Source organism: Ursus americanus, chromosome 17, assembly GCF_024610735.1.
Source record: "Ursus americanus isolate L20-20 chromosome 17, mUrsAme1.1.p, whole genome shotgun sequence".
NCBI lineage: Eukaryota > Metazoa > Chordata > Mammalia > Carnivora > Ursidae > Ursus > Ursus americanus.
In genome coordinates this window covers 6144166-6162883 of record NC_142143.1, presented here as the reverse complement: position 1 = coordinate 6162883, position 18718 = coordinate 6144166, and the positions used below count along the sequence as shown (strand labels likewise).

Here is an 18718-nt window from a genome sequence, read left to right as displayed (position 1 = left end):
CCCTGGCCATCTCCCTTCCCTCTCACAGAGCATGGGCAAACAGGCCACGGGCCCACAGGCCGGCCTCGCCACTCACACCCCTGTCTAAGGCTGGCCCCTCGTCCTGCTTCCTCCCCCTGTCACCTCTCGCAGCCAAGCTTCCTACCAGAGCTGACCACTCATCTCTCTGCCTGCAGCTTCCTCTCCCGTCTCCGATGAAACTAATCAGACTAGAAAGCAAGACCATCTGGTGCAGGCTGTGGCTATTTCCCAGGCTCCCTAGTGTAAAACCCATGGCAGTTTCAGGTCTTCTCAGTGCCCCTGCCCTCTCCTCCCTACCACCCCGCCCATGCTCTCCTCCTACAATCACACCCCCAGTGTTTACAACACTGCCCCTCCTGCTTGTTCTCCCTCTCTTTTGCCCAGGCCTTAGATGTTGGCGATCCTCAGGGTTCTGACCCAGACCCTACTCTCTAGTAGCACACTGTACCCAAGCAAGCTCTTCATTCCCACATATCAAATTATCCTTTTCACCTCATGTCCCCTGATCTGCATCTTTGGCTCAAAAGCCCGGACCCATGCATCCGACTGCCTTCTGGACACCTCTGCTAGGCCATCACACAGTCCCTGCAAATCATTTCCTACCTTCCCTAAGCCCACTCCAGTCCTTGGGTTTCCCACATCGGGAAATGGTCCCCCACCATTCACCCAGCTGCACAAACCAGAAACTCCTTTTCTTCCCACACCCAACCCCCTACTGACCTCACCACATGTAATCAGTTTCCAAGTCCTGACAACATAGTCCCTCCTGAATCCTCCTGCTTCACCCACCCCCACAACGATGGCTACCTTTGTTAAGGCCACTACCCTCTTTGCCTAGACCACTAACAGCATACAAGTCTGGTCCCCTTTCCTTTCATCCTCCATGATGCTGCCATGGCGGTTGACATATCTTTTAGAAGACTAGGTTATGCTTCAACTTGGAACCCCCCCAAGACTTCTCAGCATGACCAGCAGGGCCTCCCAGCTCCAGCCACCGCCCCCTCCAGCCTCACCATTCCCACCACATTCCAGTCACACTGTGCTCATCCAGCCACAGCCAACAACCTGCAGTGTGAGTTTAAATGTTTGAACTAGTGTGAGTATATATTAGAGTACATGAAGTATATATCTAATATAATCCAGGGCAGGGCATCCAGAAGTACAAGTGCCCCAAGTCCATGGCATTCGAAGAGTGAAGCATGGAGAAAGATAATAAAGCCTGAGGACCTGTCAGGGCAGGAGACACCCTGCGCCAGAACTCGGCACACATCACAGGTCCCTCCTGGCTCCTGACTTGGGGACAGGAGTAACATGCTGTGTGCCTACCACGCTCTGGGCCATTCTACACGTGGTCACTCACACTCATATCAAGTCTGCAGGAGGCCTCATTTCACTTGTGGTCAAACAAAGGCTGAGCCACCAAGTCACCTGCCCCAGGTAGCATCCCATGACTGGGGAGGGGGCTGTAGTCATCTGTGGATCTGTCCCACTCCTACCCTCCTCACACTCACTTCTCCCTTCTCCACAGTGTGGAGGTGGGCTACATGGTAAGGATCTTTGCAGTTCCAAAGTTCTACCACTCTACCACTCTAAATGTGGAAAAGCGTTATGACCTATGGTCACCAAAATCTCAAGAAAGCATCTATTACCCAAGATTAAACACACTCAACAGATGTGGCTTCCGCCTCACGAATTCTGGATCGATGGCCCAGGCAGTCACGTTCCACAAAGACTCACTTTATGGGACCAAAGAACAAGCACTCATTGATTTGCCACCATGTCAACCCAGCAAAGAGCCCCAGCTATGCCACAACACGTAAAAGTGCCTGCCCAAAACTGAAGCGGTGTTACTAGAACATAATCTTAGAATGCCCTGACACAAGCAGGATTTTACACATATATGCACACGCACGCACGCACAGACACACACCCTCTTGGAAGTCTGCGGCTCCTCTCACTCCCCGCCCGTGTCAGGGCTGGAGAGCACAGGAGGACACAGCAGCTCCTCATCGCCACCACCTCCCCTTTCACTTCAGGGTGTCCTTACCTCCCAGCTGCAGTACTTAACAAGTGACAGACGACCACAGGTACAAGAAATGTGTGCAATGACGTTCCAGGGAACTGGGCTGTCGATTCAGGCACCTTCATTTCATCTTTACCCCCTGAAACTCTCTGAGAGTGCAGCCCCACTCTCCCCGTGCCAGTCTTTGAGGACCTACATCAAACACTCCCCCGAAAATTCCTTCCCTCAATCAGAAGCACTTGCCCAGTGGGATACTTCTTCCTTGAGCTGCAAGTTTTGCAACCCAAGAGACATACTTAAACCCTAAAAAAGAAAAGCCACGTAGGCCCCGATCAGACAGAAAGTGCCTTCTGGCAAAAGCAGAAGGAAAAAATATAGAATGGGTCAGGAGGCTGTCCTTTGTTCAGGCGAAAAATGGGGGCATTCACCAAGGACAGACATGATAGGGAAAGAGAGGAAGAGGAACGCTGACCGCCGGGAGCGCGTGGTTATGAGGCCGCCTCCAAGGTCTGTTGAAGCAGGTTCCCAAGATTCAACAAAGGGCATTATTAACAACACGCATGAGTCAGAGTGGCCTCAGGTCAAGCACTTCAGCTTCTTTCAACCCTTCCACTTTGAGCAGCCCCTTCTACAAGTAGGACTTCCTGTCACACAAAGGGCCTCTGTGGGCAGTTCCCCGCTGCCTCTTTTCCTGTGCAGAGCGGAGCACTTGGTCTCCCCTCCCTCTAAGTCAGACCGAGCGCACCACCCGTCCTCTAGAGGGGCCGCAGCCCACTTGCAAACTGAGGACAGCAGGAGAGAAGCACACGGCATACCTGGATGCATCCATCTAAAAGGCCGCAGAAATCTGAGTCTAGGATTCTTCACGAGACATGCTGGCAGGACCCCTTAATGGCCCAGTCACCTCTGGCAAAATACTTAAGAGGTCTGTGATTGATACTGTTTCTCTGTAACATGGAATCCAATCTGCCTTCGAGGTTGTGAGGATCAAATGGCCTTTGTCTGAGACCTGGCACAGTGCCAGCGTGGGGGCCTTCGATGACAGCGAGCTGCCAGAGTGAGGGTGACTATGGGCCAGCCTCAGTCCAAGACTTCAGGCGCAATCACAGAGGCATCCACCTTCTCACAGGCTTGATGGACACTGAACCTCCACCACGGGGCCAAGTACCAGGAGAGAATTCTGCACAAAACGCAGTGGGAGCACAAAACACAGGACGGTCCACACAGGGTGCATGGGGCTGACATTTCAGTGGGAAAGCAGCAGCTGGAGAGGTAGGGAAGGGCATTCCAGGTAGAGGACACTGTGTAGCAAAGAGAAGGGCTATAAACTGCAGCCCAGGGGCACCCCGGCTCTGAGGCCGAGCCCTGGGAAGTGGCTGTGGCTTTTAAGGAGGGAGAGATAATTGCCAAAGAGTGGCAAGGTGCTGAAGGGCACGCCATCCAGGTCGCCAGCCTGAGTCACTCATTATACTGCAAGAAGAGTGGCGTCTGCTCCGTGCTGCTGCTCTCCTCGAGTACAGGAGGGAAACCACCGATTAGACATCACGCTCATCAGAGCCGTCAGGAAATAAACTGCTCAAATACTTCTTAAGCAGTGCTGTGAATACATGCCTTTGAAGTTAAAAAAAAAAAAAAAAAGTCATGCAAACCACAAAAGGATTTGATTTTTAAGTATTATGCACTCAACTACGGTGGCACTTTCTCAGGACAGTCTTCCGTTTCATTGTACAAGCACAAGCCAGAGCATTTGGCTCCAGAGAAGGCTACGGGGCCAGTGTGGACCTGGTACGACAAACTGACAATGGGCTTCTAATTTGACAGTGATTTTATTTTTTTAAAAAGTTCACATAACATGAAGGTCTCCCCAGTAATTTGGAAAAATGAATAGGGAACCCGCTTGTCAAGCAACAATCTAAAACTAATGAGCTACAGCCAAACACAAAATTAGTAGCTAAAGGTCCCCCTAAACAGGGAAAAAGAGCAGGTCTGAACTAGCTGTGACGGGGGCAAATTTTAACTCCTAAACCTCACTCTTCTTATGTGTAAAATGGGGACAAACATGGTCAACCTACTTCATGGGGACGTTATGAGACATTTAAATGACACACTGGGATGCCTGGGTGGCTCAGTCGGTTGAGCATCCAACTCTTGATCTCAGCTCAGGTCTTGATCTCAGGGTAATGAGTTCAAGCCCTGTGCTGGGCTCCACAGCTGGGCAGCTGCCTACTTTAAAATAAAATGAAATAAAAATAAATGACACATTATAAACGAGTGCCTGCATTCACTAGGTACTCAGTAAGTATTCATCTCTACCTGCCTGTCCCTAGTCCGGCTCCTTCTGGTCTCTCCAGCCCACAGGGCAGATGTCACTGGAGTAAGCAGTAAGCAGGATTTACATGCAGAAAACCCCAGGAACACAAAACAAAAACCAAGTCTCTTACATATTTTCTCTTTCCTGATGCTACCTGATTAACATTTTCAGTTACCATACAAAGAAGAATTAATGACATTTCCATTTATGATAAAACACCTAATTACCATATATAATAAGCATTATCTGAGAAGCTCTAAAGAAAATGCCTTGGTTACTATCTTAACTTGAATTACACTACCAAGCACACATACACACAGATACTTCACACACATGCACAAATTCACACACCCTATATGCCCAAGCACACATACATTCTCTCTCTCCTTTCCTCTCTCTCACACATACACACACAGATGCAGAAAGAACCCATCTTTTTTTTTTTTTTTTCAGTGCAAAAAGGTGGTTTTATTAAAGCATGGGGACCGGACCTGTGGGCAGAAAGGGCTGCTGCCCCAGGATTATGAGGAGCAACTGATCATACACTTTGGAGCTGGTGGAGATAAAGATAAAGGGAAGTTTCCAAAAGGACTTTCAAGGAGCCTATCCTTTTATTTTTTTAAGATTTTATTTATTTATTTAACAGAGAGACAGCCAGCAGGAGAGGGAACACAGGCAGGGGGAGTGGGAGAGGAAGAAGCAGGCTCCCAGCAGAGGAGCCTGATGTGGGGCTTGATCCCAGGACTCTGGGATCACGCCCTGAGCCGAAGGCAGACGCTTAACAACTGAGCCACCCAGGCGCCCCTCAAGGAGCTTATCCTTAATAAAACATTTGTCAGTTTGGCTAGCTCAAGAAATAGTCTGTGTTTCAAGTTTTTGAACATTTTCAATAAAATAGATAACTTATTCTGATAAACTCAGTAAAATTATATATTAAATCAAATATTTTTGTAATTTTATGTATATTTATGCCAATCTTCTAAAAACATTGACTTTCTTTTTTTTTTATTTATTTTTTATTTCTCACTTTATTTTTTTTAAACATTGATTTTCTGAGTGCCAGAAACCTTGCTAAGAGCCGGGGGAAGGGAATGAAATAAGTCCGTAATAAGACCCAGCCCTGCAGCCCAGGAACTCACAGTATGGCCAGAAAGAGAAGCCAAGGTCACAGCTGATTAGGGGACAGAGAGGAGAGAGGATGGAGGACAGAGGAGGGGCAAGTGGGACTGCAGTTTGGAAGAGGAAGGGGGAGGCCTGCGGCCAGGTGAGAGTGAGGATGAGGTGCTCCAACCACGGCCCAGGCTCAGGAGCTGCTCAGAGAGGCTGGACACAGACCGAAGACAGCACTCAACACCCACAAGGGCACAGGTGGCTTTGCTGTAGCACCTGAGGTCTAAATCACTGACCACTTTAGCTTATTTAAAAATAGAAGTTAAGAGTGTGTGATTATGCAGAAAAAAGAGTCTGGAAGGCTATGTACCAAAATGTGAACTGCTTCATTCAGCAAAGAGTACTGAGGGCTTCATGCTCCAGGGGCCAGGGGGCTTGCAGACAAACCGGGACGGAATGTTGCAGCAGGTGGTGTTGAGGGCTGGGCTCAGACATGAAGCCAGTGGGGGACAGAGCGTTGGGGTCTACTACAGACAGGACGGTGGTCAGCAAAGGTCTTCCTGAGGAGGAGACAACTGAGCAAATACTTGAATAAATGTTAACACTTATTCACCCTCTCTGGATGGTGGAATATGTGAGTTTGGGAGTTTTCTTTTTGCATATCTGTATTTCTTAGTTTTTCTGCCCTAAGAATACTGTTTGGGTCACTTTTGAAAATCCAAAAGGAAAATAAGGCAGTGCCCTAGGCACCTTCTGTAATGTCCATAAGAATGAAACCCAAGAGTTCTGGTAAAGGAATCCATGTCCCTTATCGTCAAGTCACTGGTAATTGGCCTGTGTATCACTACATTCACTCAGTACAAGTGCCCACGCACTCTCCGGCCCCATCCTGCAAAGCACCCAGCAGCACCCTCACTGCTGTGAAGGCCACAGGGCCCAGGCCTCTGCACTCTTTCCTCTTCTCTGCACACCAGTTTCTAGGTGATCCCTCCTTCCTGTGACTTTCAACACCAGCCCACCACTGATGTCTCCTGACTTTATTTCCCCAGCACAGACCTCCCCTCTGAACTCCAGCCCAGCACAGCCCCAACCACTGGCTCAGCATCAACTCCTTGGCACTTGATGGGACTCTCTGACATACTGCCCGAAACTCAGCCCTGGCTCCTCCATTCCCGAGAGCAGCTCCTACCCAGTCCTTCTCTTTCAGTGAAGAGCGCCATCATCTAAGCAGCTCTTAGGACAAATGCCCCCATGCCACCCCTGACGCCTCTCCTTCCCTCACACCCTACACCCATCGGCTCCACCCTGAAACAGAGCTAGAGTGCAGCCACCTCACACCATCTCACCCAGGCTACCCTGGGTCAAGCCACCAAACTTAAAACTCGCCAACAGCTGTGTCTTTCAGCACGCTGAAAACGCTCCTCACTCATCTACACTTCCCACCCTGACCTCCAAGATCCCATGCGATCTGGTCCCAGCTTCCAGCTCCAGTGTCGGCTCATTCCCATTCCAACCCCTACCCCGGGCTCCTCCAGTTACAGTGAACTTTCCGTGGGCGTCCAAATGCACCAGGCTTCGACCTATCTTCACACTTGCTTCCTCTCTGCCAGGAACACTCCTCCTCCAGGGTCTGCAGCCTTTGCTGCTTCACATCATCACACATCTGTTCACATAATACCTTCCTAAAAAGCCTAGCCTGGGGCGCCTGGGGGGCGCAGTCGTTAAGCATCTGCCTTCGGCTCAGAGCGTGATCCCGGCGTTCTGGGATTGAGCCCCACATCAGGCTCCTCCGCTGGGAGCCTGCTTCTTCCTCTCCCACTCCCCCTGCTTGTGTTCCCTCTCTCGCTGGCTGTCTCTAACTCTGTCGAATAAATAAATAAAATCTTTAAAAAAAAAAAAAGTCTAACCTGTCCCCATTCCTCTGACACACCAGCCCCTAAACTCTGCTTTATTTTTTAAATAACACCCAGCCTCCCATGCCAAATTATGTATTTATATACTGTCTCTCACCACCACAAGAACACAAGCTCCTGAAGAACAAGAACCGTGTCAAGTTCAGCCCGGTATCCTTAGCACTGATGCACAATAGGAGCAAAATAAACATGTCTGGAACGAATGAGTCAAGGAATGTGCTAGGCTCTGGCACAAATATGCACTTTGACAGAACAGGCTTCTGTTTTCAGCAGCAAGGCAAACCAGGTATCTTAATGAGTCTTCCACTGAAAAATTTTAGCAGCTGAATAAAATGCAATTGTATCACTTATTATACTCTAAATTATCATAAAGGAATCTAAAGACACCAAAAAGGCAAATTTAAAGAAGAAATATAAGTAGATAAGTCAGCTTTCTCACCGAGGTAACAAAGAGAGACAAAGGAAGAAAATATAAAATATTGATTAAAGACTTGGGAAAAAACAGTAAAGCCTAACTTACATCTAAGAAACTTCCAGAAAGAGGTAACATTAAGGATGGGTAGGAAGCAATCTTTAAAGACCATTTTTCAGTGTGCCAAAAGACACTAAGCCACAGATCAAGGAAGCCGGATGAACTCAAGCAAGATTTTAGAAAGAGAGAGAGAGCCACACCAAGATAAAGTAAAACTGTAGAACCTCAAAGGCACAGAAAAGATAGTGAGAGCAGCCAGCGAGAAAAGACCACAAAGAATGACAACTGGACTAAGAGCAACAGTGAAATCCAGAAGACACTGCAGTGATAGAGTCTACGTGCCGAGCAACAGTATTTGCCAACTCAGAATTCCATACCCAGCAAAACTAGTTTTTAATAAGAACTAGATATTTTCAAACAGATAAAGTAGATACCACCACCACAACCCTAAAAAAGACATCACAGAAAAAATTCTAAAAGGTCTTCCTCGGGCAAAAAGAAATTATCTCAGAGGGAAAGCTTGAAGCACAAGAAGAAATGGTAAGAAAATACACAGGTAAATATACTACCATATAAAAACAGCACTGACTATATGAAACATAATATCTAATTTGTAGGATTCTAAAATTCAGAAAGGAAATGCTGAATAAGTTGGGAGGGATGTGGAATTAAAATGTTTTAAATCCTTCCGAGAGAAAAGAGAAAAGACATTACTTTAGATTTGTTATGTGTTAAAACATTTAGGGGATAATCACTAAAGGGCTAGACAGAGAATTTAACTTCCAGAGTAAAAGAGAGGAAGAGAGAAAACAAATGCAATGGGGGGGGGGCATGATGGAACTCAATGGAAACAAAAGAAAACCAACAAAACAAAACAAAACACCTCACCAGAACTGTAGCAAATAGCACAGGAACAAGAAAAGGCTGCTTCTTATCACCTTTTCTATTCAAATTGTACTGGAGACAATAGCCAATAATGTAAGAAAAATCAGTAAAAGGTACAAGAATTAGAAAAGAAGAAAAAAACATCGTTATTGATGTAGATGATGTGGTTTTCGCAGGGCTAAAGGGAAGCGACATCCAGAGTGACAGCCCTCAGCTACGATTGAAGAGCTTGCTAAACACAGTGAGGGGTTCTATGCATTTGGTTTCATTTAACATGAGGGAAATACCAGACTTATTTTACAGAAGAAGAAACTGAAACTCAGGGAAGTTAAATATCTTGCCCAAAGCCAGCTGGCAAGTAAAGGGTTGGTTTTGAAATTAAGTCTATCTGTCCCGAAAGCCTAACCACCGCGCCTGCCACAGACAGAGACAAACCACGACAGCACAGGATGAGCACCCGTCAGTACTGTCTCTCAGGCGAGTACTACCGTGTGATTACCAGCAGTCTGGAATAAAAGGGAAAACGAGATCAACCTGAAGCAAGCCAGGGAGAGAGCCGAGGGGCGCTGGGTCTGCAGCCTGCGCAAGAATGCTCAGGCAGGGAATGATACTCTGGAGGAAGTGCCGCACGCACTAAGGTAAAAACGTATGAAAGAATCAAGAATGTGGCAGTGGGGGACAAGGAGAGGGAAGAGCTGGATACCAGGAGGCTAAACAGGTGCCAGCAGGCTAAGTCCCTTGAGGGCCACACTAGGGATTTGGGCTCCTCCAGGTTATGGGGAGGGACCTGGATATGGTCCAGGAAGGAAAGTTCCCTCCGACAGAGGGTGGAGAACAGTCCATCGAGCCTCTAGACCTGAGCGTCCTCTAGACCAGCCACCAGCTGTGGAACACTTGAACTACAGCTAGTACAACTGAGGAACTGTCTTTTTAATCTCACTGACTTTTAATTCATTCTAATACAAACAGCCACCTGTGCTTAGTGCCTGCTATACTGGACAGTGCAGCTCTAGTAGAAGGAAGCAAGAGGAACGGCTGGGTGACGAGGACAGACTAACGCTCAGGAAGAACAGAGGACGTTGTGAAGGATTATGCTGGGTAGGACTGGGGGGTGGAGGAGGAAACAAGGATTAAGAATTCCTCATCTTGGAGGCAAGGTATGGGGTAATGTCACAAAGAGAAACAGTTCAGAAGAAAGAACTGGATTTGGATGGAAAATAACTGGTCTGAGCCTGATAAATCAGAGGTACCATGTGTGTGCAGTCCAGCCACGTCACACTCCCGAGTTCTGCACACCCCTCCCATCTCCCTGCGTCTGCACACATGGTTTCCTCCGCCTCGTTGGCCGGACAGGCCCCCCTCTCTGAAACGCACCACCAAACTGTGCCATTTTCCCTAACTCCGCCATTCTTCACAGCAGAATAAGGTCCCTACAGCTCTATAAGAAGACTCATCACCCTGGCGTTTACAAGTCTCTACCCCACTGGGCTATGAGTTCATAGCTCCTCAGGGGCAAGAACTCAGTCTCAACCGTCATGGACCCCAGGGCCTAGCACAAGACCTGAGGTACCCTCGGTGGACAAGAGACTCTGGCAAGTGGGCAAACTAACCGTATGAACACACACAGGCACAAATGAGCAAATCACCTGATCCAGCCACCCACCATCCAAATGACCCGTCCCTCCAGGTGGTGACCTACGGATGGCTGGAAATAAGCTCAGAGCTCGCCCAGGTGCCTTCGTGTCCGTCAGTGAGCTGTCAGGCTCCAGGATGATCACAGCCTGCGTGAGCCCTGCTGTGAGCCCTGCTGTGAGTCCTGCTGTGAGTCTTCATCCTTATGACAACAGCTACCATCCCAAACTCACACTCCTCAACCTCTCCAGTTGACCGGATGTGCCTAAGAATAAATGCGATGTCGTGGAGTTCAACACTGAATATGCAAAGACTTCTGCACAAGGGCCCTGATGCTTCTCTGGGAGGCCTCGGGGCTTCGCTGTATCATATTCTTCTCAGGGAACCTGCGCTGAACACACTCCCAGGTGGTGAATGAACAAAACACTTCTGCTTCCCAGGTCAACAGGTATTGGGTCATATCCCCCATTCCCATCTTTAGCACCATATCCCCCCTTCACATCTTTAAATTCACAGGCATACCAGAATTCACACTAAAGTAAACAGAAGCCAGGGGTAAGGAAGAATATCAAACATTACTTACTGACTAGGACAATCGCTTATTAATATGTTTATGTATCCCTATATTTATATGCATAACTATAAATATACATACATATTAAGAAGACCAATTATATATTAAGAAAAGGAAGCCAGTTAAACTATTCTATACTTAATATGTACTAAAAATAGTAAAGATAAAATGCTAGTTGGGGAACAAAGGTAACTAAATTATGGGAGAAGTGAACCAAGCCACTCTCTGCTCGCCCTTTCTTTGGCCTTTGGATGTGGTCATCTGGCTCTTCAACTGAAAGCAGCAGCTTCTTCAAGGGTAGTGACAAAAGTGCCTGCAGAACAGCAGGAGGGAAGACACAGTGCCAACCTACTGCACAGAAACACTGCTCACATGGCCTACTTCATTCTTAAGTTTTATAAACTAAAATAGGTATAAAGTTATTGACCACAATTTCAAATACAATTAAAGTGTCTATGAAAATACCTGTTTTCCTGTAGTGTACTTGTTTCTGAAATTCTTGAAGGCATATACTCTTACTACTTCAGAAAATACAAGTAAGTACTTTTCTATGAACCTCTACAAGGAATTCAAGGTGAATTTGGACAGACAGTGACACCCTATCAGGGCACTGCTCACTTAGGCTTCTATTCACATCTAATTCCCAGACTTGCATTTCAGAAGGACTCAAATTCAATTTTTAGAAGAGACTATTTTTTTAAAGGTTTTTTTTTTTTTAAGATTTTATTTATTTATTTGACAGAGAGAGTACAAGCAAGGGGAGCAGCAGGGAAAGGGAGAAGCAGGCTCCCGCTGAGCAGATAGCCTGATATGGGGCTCGATCCCAGAACCCCGGGATCATGACCTGAAGTGAAGGCAGACGCTTAACCGACTGAGCCACCCAGGAGCCCTAGAAGAGACTATTTTTAATTGATTCTGGAAAGTTGTGGATAAATTCCACTTTTATAAATTAAATCATTACCCTCTTTTTTTTTTTTTTAACACAATAATGTATTGTTTCAAAGTCTACCACAGTCTAAAACCTGGGCAGTCCAGACTTACAGCCATCAGTACTCCCTCAGACAGACTGAAATGCCCCCAGACTTCAGGGTTTACTTTTCACATCCTGAAGAACCCTCTTCCAAAGAACTGAGTACTTTTGTCTGTTTCTTCTAATAGCTGTGAATTTATTAAGTTTGGAATTTTCAGCTAGCAGGTAATCATATAATGAGGTATGCTTACAACAGTAACAACTGAGTAAGGCCTGGTTTAGGGGCGAAGCAAGAAAAACTTTATACAATAGAGAACTCTTTAAGAAAAAAATCTCCCTTGGGGGGGAGAAATGTCAACGCTCTTCCGGCTTCAGGTAACTCACTGTATACCTATGTCCAATGGTACTAACTTAGGGAAGTTATTGCATATAAAAGCTGAATATTTGAAAATGAAACAAATGAAAATGGACTCATTAGAAGAAAAAAGCCATTCTTAGCCAAGTCCTATTAATCATGAGATAATATGTGAAGAAAGCAGAGAAGAGAGGCTGGTGCCCCAGAAGTTGGTCTAGATTCACTCAGCTACCAACAAGCCGTGTGACCTTGGACGAGTCAACAAGGTATGTCACCTCTTGGTCTTAATTCCTTTGTTTAAAAAAAAGGGGGGGGGGCCTGACTAGACCTCCAGTAAGAGCCATTACAACTCTAAATATCATGTTCCCATCTTTTTAACTATGCCACCAAATGAACAGCAGAATTATGTGGCAGGGCAAAACAGAGGACTAACGATGTATGAAAAGAAAGAGGGGGAGGCTTATTTTTACTACTGGCATAAATCTCAGACCTGCAAGATGTTTCAGTCTGAAGTTACTATTCCTCTCTGTTACTTTCATAAACACAGCATTTAAAGTTCATCTAGAATTCAGTACGATATCTTAGTGTGAAGAAGAACTTGATGAGATACTCAGAATTACAACAGCAAGGGCAAAACCTATGGACCTCATTAAGGTCTAAGAGAAATATCATATGCTTGGGGGATTTCTAAAAAAAAAAAAAAATAGGAAAACACAACCCTAAAAGTGTCAGAAATACACAAATCATACAAGGTAACGACCTAAGAAGAAAATATGCTTCTCTATGTGGCACAGACTGTACCAGCATGACACTTTCTGGAGAACAGAAGGAAGACCCTGATGTTGCCTTTCTCATGTTCACAGCAATAGGTTATCCCAAAAGTATATTCACCTAGCAATGGATCATTCAAGTATTGGGATTTAAAAAAAAAAAAAAAAAACCCTCTAATTAGAAGCACAGTACTGCATAAACAAAAAGGAGGGAAGGGGAGCCATAATTTTCAATTTCAGAATATGACTTGCAGATAAGAAACAATTAAATATGTATGTAAGGCTGCTCAGTTGTTGGAACAATAAAACTTTTACATTGTGGTATCTACTAAAAATAAAAGCACAGTGTCTGGTGACAGCCGTCAAATGGAGCTGAGGGCACCAGGTCCAGCTGCGAAGAGGAATAAGAAAGAACTGACGGAGAAGGAAGGCAGAGGGGGCCTTGGAGCAAGCCACATGCTAATTCTGGGAGTCTGGAGCAGACGGCCATGAAACAGCAATTAGCGTCAACAGGAGAAGCTAATTTGTTTGCTTTTTCTCCCGAGTCCCATTTCCGTGTTTGTAGGTTAGATTTGGCTGTTAAGAAAGGAAATGGCAGCATGTAAAAGACATAATGCCTGACAGTAGGAAAAGAAACCAACCCTCTATTAATAGTTCACTCAAGTAACTCATTTAGCTCCCCAGTAAGAAAACAATCCAGCTGGAAGTATGTAAGCTGGCCTCAGCTATGCCAAAGTTTCTAATTTATTCCATCTATTTAGGAATGAAGCATGCATATATGTTCTAAAACCAGAGTAAAAATTATAAAGCATAATCTTTCATTTGTTTAGGCCAAAATCTATTCACCAAGGAAATCAAACATTTACTCTGACATTTTCTCAAGGCATTTTGGATAAAACACACTGGTTAATATTGAACTAGGTGAACATTTCCATCAAGAAGCTCTAAAACTAAGTGTGTTTAAACGGCAAGATTTCTGTTAAATCAAGCTCTCAGAAGAAAAAAAAAATCAATGAAAACTCTGCTTTTAAAAAGGTCTCCCTTAAAGGAAATATAGTAAATAGCACACTCACGTTTTTCTGTCAGATGCCAGCTTCAACGGCCTCACTTTGCAGATCAGCTTCCGTACCTGCCTCCTTCCGACCCTGCTGGTATGTCTGACCTCCAGCTCCCAGCCGAATTCTCCCAGCACATTTCATCATTTCCTGTTGGCTGCCGACTCCTTGCAGCGAGATAAGGCCAGTCCCCCACACTGCTGCAGGCACCCTACAGGCACCAGGTTCTCAGACCTCGGCTCCAGGCCCGCTACGACCATCACAGAGGAGCTTTCTTTTCAGAAAGTGGCCAAACAGAAATCTCAGTATTCGAGAGAAAGTCAGAGAGAGGAGATCGGAGAACAAAAGTCATATTAACCCCCCCCCCCCGCAAAATCAACTTGTATATAAACTAACTTACACAGCATAGGACAGTCTTAGACTCTCTCCTTGGGTTTGATCCTTCCTAACTCAAGAGGAAGAAAAGACCTGCTCTGGAGCAAAGGTGCCAGGCATCACAGGAGTTCATCTGACAGGGACTTCCTTCCACGGGATGATCTTACATTGTCCCTCCATACAAAACTCAACTTCTCTGCCATACAGCAAGGCAAAGCAGCTCAACGGGGGAGATGCAGAGGAAGAGGATGCAAGCTCAGCGCCAGGGACCCCAGTCTCTCGGCAGCACACACTGTCTCCGCAGGCACATACATGTGCACGCGTGATTCCCCAGAAGTAAAAACCAAACCCCAAAACTCCTTTCTTCCTAGAGTTTTACGAAGAATTAAAAGGGGAAAAAAGAATAAATGTAACTTTAAGAGAAGAGGAAGATGTCCTAACTCATTTTAAAATGTATGCGCGCATGAGAATACATACAATATAATATAATTCCCTCTAGATAAAGTGAAGAGGAGGCACAACTAGCTAGGGGCTTGAAGCTAGAGCAGAATGGAAAAGAGACCCGGCACGCAAGGGTCCTCAGGAATTCTTCTGAGCAGGGCTCTGTTTCCTGAGCTGTTCGTGTGCTGCATTTGTGAAAATTCATCACTGTACACACTTATAATATGTGCACTTGTATGTATGTATATATATATGTTCTATCTCAATAAAAAGTGTTTTAAAAATGTATGCAACAACATAAAAAAATACAAACACTGCAAGAAAGAACAGGTATTGAAACTAATATGTAAAACACAAGAAACAAATATTTAAAGAGCTCATTTTCCCCCGAAGTACCCTCCCAGAAGATACATGTGCACCCCCAACCCCTATGGCAAGCTAGATGCTACATTTAAGTGGTGGTGGCCAGAACAGAGCCAGACCATTCCCTCCCTTGCAACATGGGCCCTGAGTCTGACCTTGTAACATGAAACAAAATAAGTTAAAAATATCTTTCCAAAATCTGTGTTTAGAAATTCCTTGATGGAAAAACACCAATAAAGCAAAGATCATATGAACACAAGGCTCAACTATTTGACATATGATAATAATTCATACTTGGAAAATTATTATACTACCCTTTCCCCCGCCTAAAAAATCAAACACAGAAGTCGACCCAAGGGGCGCCTGGGTGGCACAACGGTTGAGCGTCTGCCTTCGGCTCAGGGCGTGATCCCGGCGTTATGGGATCGAGCCCCATATCAGGCTCCTCCGCTATGAGCCTGCTTCTTCCTCTCCCACTCCCCCGGCTTGTGTTCCCTCTCTGGCTGGCTGTCTCTATCTCTGTCGAATAAATAAATAAAATCTTAAAAAAAAAAAAAAAAAAAAAGAAGTCGACCCAATACAACACAAACTTCGCTGTATTGCACCATCAGCTTAGTTAGATCACTCGCATGCTTACAGAGAGGCACACGCTGGAGCACTAGGCCAGCCCTGCTCTCTGGTCTGCCGAGAGGCCGGCTGCTTCATCCTGGCACTTACTAGAGGTTTAATGGCCCTAAAGGTCATCTTGTCCAGGGACACGAAAGCTGAAAAAGGCTGAATAATGTTTCCAGATACTACTTCAGTGTCCTTGACCACAACACACAGACATGCTTTCTAAATCTAAGGGTCTGGCAGTTATCTTCCAAAGCATTTTAACTAAATTTAAGCAGCACAAAAATACGGTCACAAAAGTCCTTTTCTGGGGGTATTTTCTTCCACTAAGAAAAAATAAACACCTGAGTTCTGGCAGACCAAGCTGATTATCTACCTCTCCTTTCCATCAGCTAGCATGACCAAAAACTCTTCTTTGTCCCAGAGCCCCACTTAGGGCTCTTGGTTATGAGAGAGGACAACCACAGCAAGGTGGATTTATTCTTTAATTCCTTTTTTTTTTTTTTTTTGTAATCCAACAAACACAAGCTGCTCAGTAAACATTTATATAGCACTTACTTTATGGTTAATCATGAAAATAATCCTATCAGGGGACTGTCACCTCTTCCATTTTCCAGCTCAGATAACTGAGGTACAGAGAGGTTTTATTACCTGCCCTGCATCCCAAAGCTGGCACGTGAGGGAACCAGGATCCGAACCCAGGCAGTCAGCTTCCAGAATCTAGCTGTTTAACCATTATACGGCCTCTCCATCTTGGCTTCCCTCAATAAATCAGAAGTGGGTCTTGGATACAGCTGCCATGGAATAAAAATCTGATTTGAAGTGAAGTAAGAGTGCAGATAGCAGTGGGACTATGAAGTAATGAGCCCGGCTTTCCACAGTGGCTGGGGCATTCTCTCCTGGTCCCCACAACCTTGGCCAGTGGGTTCCTACCTGGAGACCAGCTGTCCTGACCCTCTGGCAGAGGACGAGACTGGCTCAGGCAGCTATTCCACCCCTAAGGCGGTACTGGGACAGAAACACTGCTCCAGGGAAACCCACCTGCTAACCTCTTGCACGTGGTGCCTAAACTGGTATTTCCAGTTCCAATCTGGTTTCTGTCACCAGACTTGAAACCTTCGGGCATTCATTCAGCAAACATTTGTGCCAGGCACAGGGCTTAAGGCCTCGGGGCCCCACGGCTGAAAAAGCCAAAATCCCTGCCTTGGATTGCTCAGTGTATGCGCAGGGCAGATGCATAAATAAATAAAAATGGCACGAGCTGCTAAGTGCTAGAACCAACATGCACTGAGGGCTGAGCGAACACTGTGAAGGGAGCAGTGAGCTAGGGTGGGAAACAGGGTCAGGGAAGTCCTCATGAAGGAAGGGACGGGAGTGGCTTCTCCAAGAGCTTGCCATCAACCTACTTAAACCATGTAGATTAAGGCAGAAAAAAATTCTGAAACAAAATCCAGCAAGTTAGCTGAAGACTACCCATGCCTTCATGACCTCCGTCCTCAGCTGATGGCTGAGTCCATGCGCCGCAGTCATGAACCTCGCATCAGGCACAGACATCAGGGCAACACCGGACCGGCTGTCTCTTCTCTCCGATACCGCTGTTCTGTTATAGGACTGTGGCATGGTGAAAACGGCTGCCTTCACTGAGCTCTTTTAAAAGACTCCATAAGATAGGTACTACTAGCTCCGTTTCACGGAAGGAAAACCACCACAGAGAAATTAAGCAGCCTGCCCAGTATCACCCAGCAAATAATGGCAGAATGGGATTCGAACCCAAGTCTACTTGATATTTTCAAAGCCCATCCTCCCTCCACCCCACTCATGCCTTCCCTGGAACTAGACCTGTGAGGAACATGAGGATATCTGGCAACAGGTCATGTCACATGGGGGAAAGAATAAAATTTTCACCGTGTGATTTTTTCCCCATTCCTCTATTGGTCTGTCCTTGCTTTAATGTCACACTTTTTCTAAAACAGCTTTATCGAGATGTAATTCACATACCACATAATAAAGCCATTTAAAGTATATAATTCAATGGTTTTTAGTATATTTACAGAGCTGTGCAACCATAACCCCAATTTTAGGACATTGTCTTTACCTCAAAAAGAAACCCCATGCACATTAGCTGCCACCTTTTACTCCCCCCACTTCCCCAACCCGAAACAACCAGTGACTCTTACAAGGTGATTCTTAAAGAGGTTATCAGCACACAGTAATCAGGTTGTTAATAAAACAGTGCAAATTGCAGTTCTGTGCTTCAGGCCTCCTTCCTAGGCCAAAGCTAACAGCTGAGCCGGATAGGGCCAGGGAAAAGCCAGGTAACTTAGAGGTAGGTGCTGGGGTGAGAGGCGGAGGTATCTGGCCGCCCCATGCTAGATGGGCTCCACAGTTCCCATGTCCCTGAACTTAGCAAGGCCTAAACACAGAGCCAGGAGATCTAGCCGCTGCCGGAATGTTGGAAGTCATGCAACAACTCTAGAAGAGGCCCTCTGGTCACAAGACCTTACACCATTAAGAATGCCCAGCTCCCCACCTCTAGAAAGACAAACCAGGATGGTATCCACTACCATAGGCCGGGGGTACCCAGAACAGAGTTGTTCTGAGAAGCCAAACTCTTTAAGGATTGATTACCAGGACTAGTGATGGCCTGGAGGAAAAGATGTCTCCTCTGCTCTTCCTCCCAGCGTTCCTCAAGTGCTAAGGAGAGTTAGGGGAAAGGGGTCTACAAACAGACCACGCACATACTTCCACAGAGCCCTGATTTCTCTATCCACTTCTGCATACAGATAACAGAAATGGCTCTGTGCAGCATCGCCACAAGTACAAAACTCCTCAACGC

General features: G+C 46.0%; 1 protein-coding gene across 6 annotated transcripts in view; it reads right to left on the bottom strand.

Moving 5' to 3' along the window:
- PACSIN2 (protein kinase C and casein kinase substrate in neurons 2) overlaps nt 1-18718 on the bottom strand; it is a 129431-nt gene that overhangs the window by 68530 nt on the left and 42183 nt on the right. For 2 of the 6 annotated variants that reach the window (XM_045779933.2, XM_045779932.2), the window contains exon 1: nt 14110-14423. The exons of 3 other annotated variants lie outside the window; for them this stretch is intronic. The gene's annotated coding sequence lies outside the window, so the exon portion shown is untranslated. Of the gene's footprint in view, nt 1-14109; nt 14426-18718 lie in introns of those variants that run through there. One more of the 6 variants, XM_087868646.1, reaches the window with a different exon arrangement.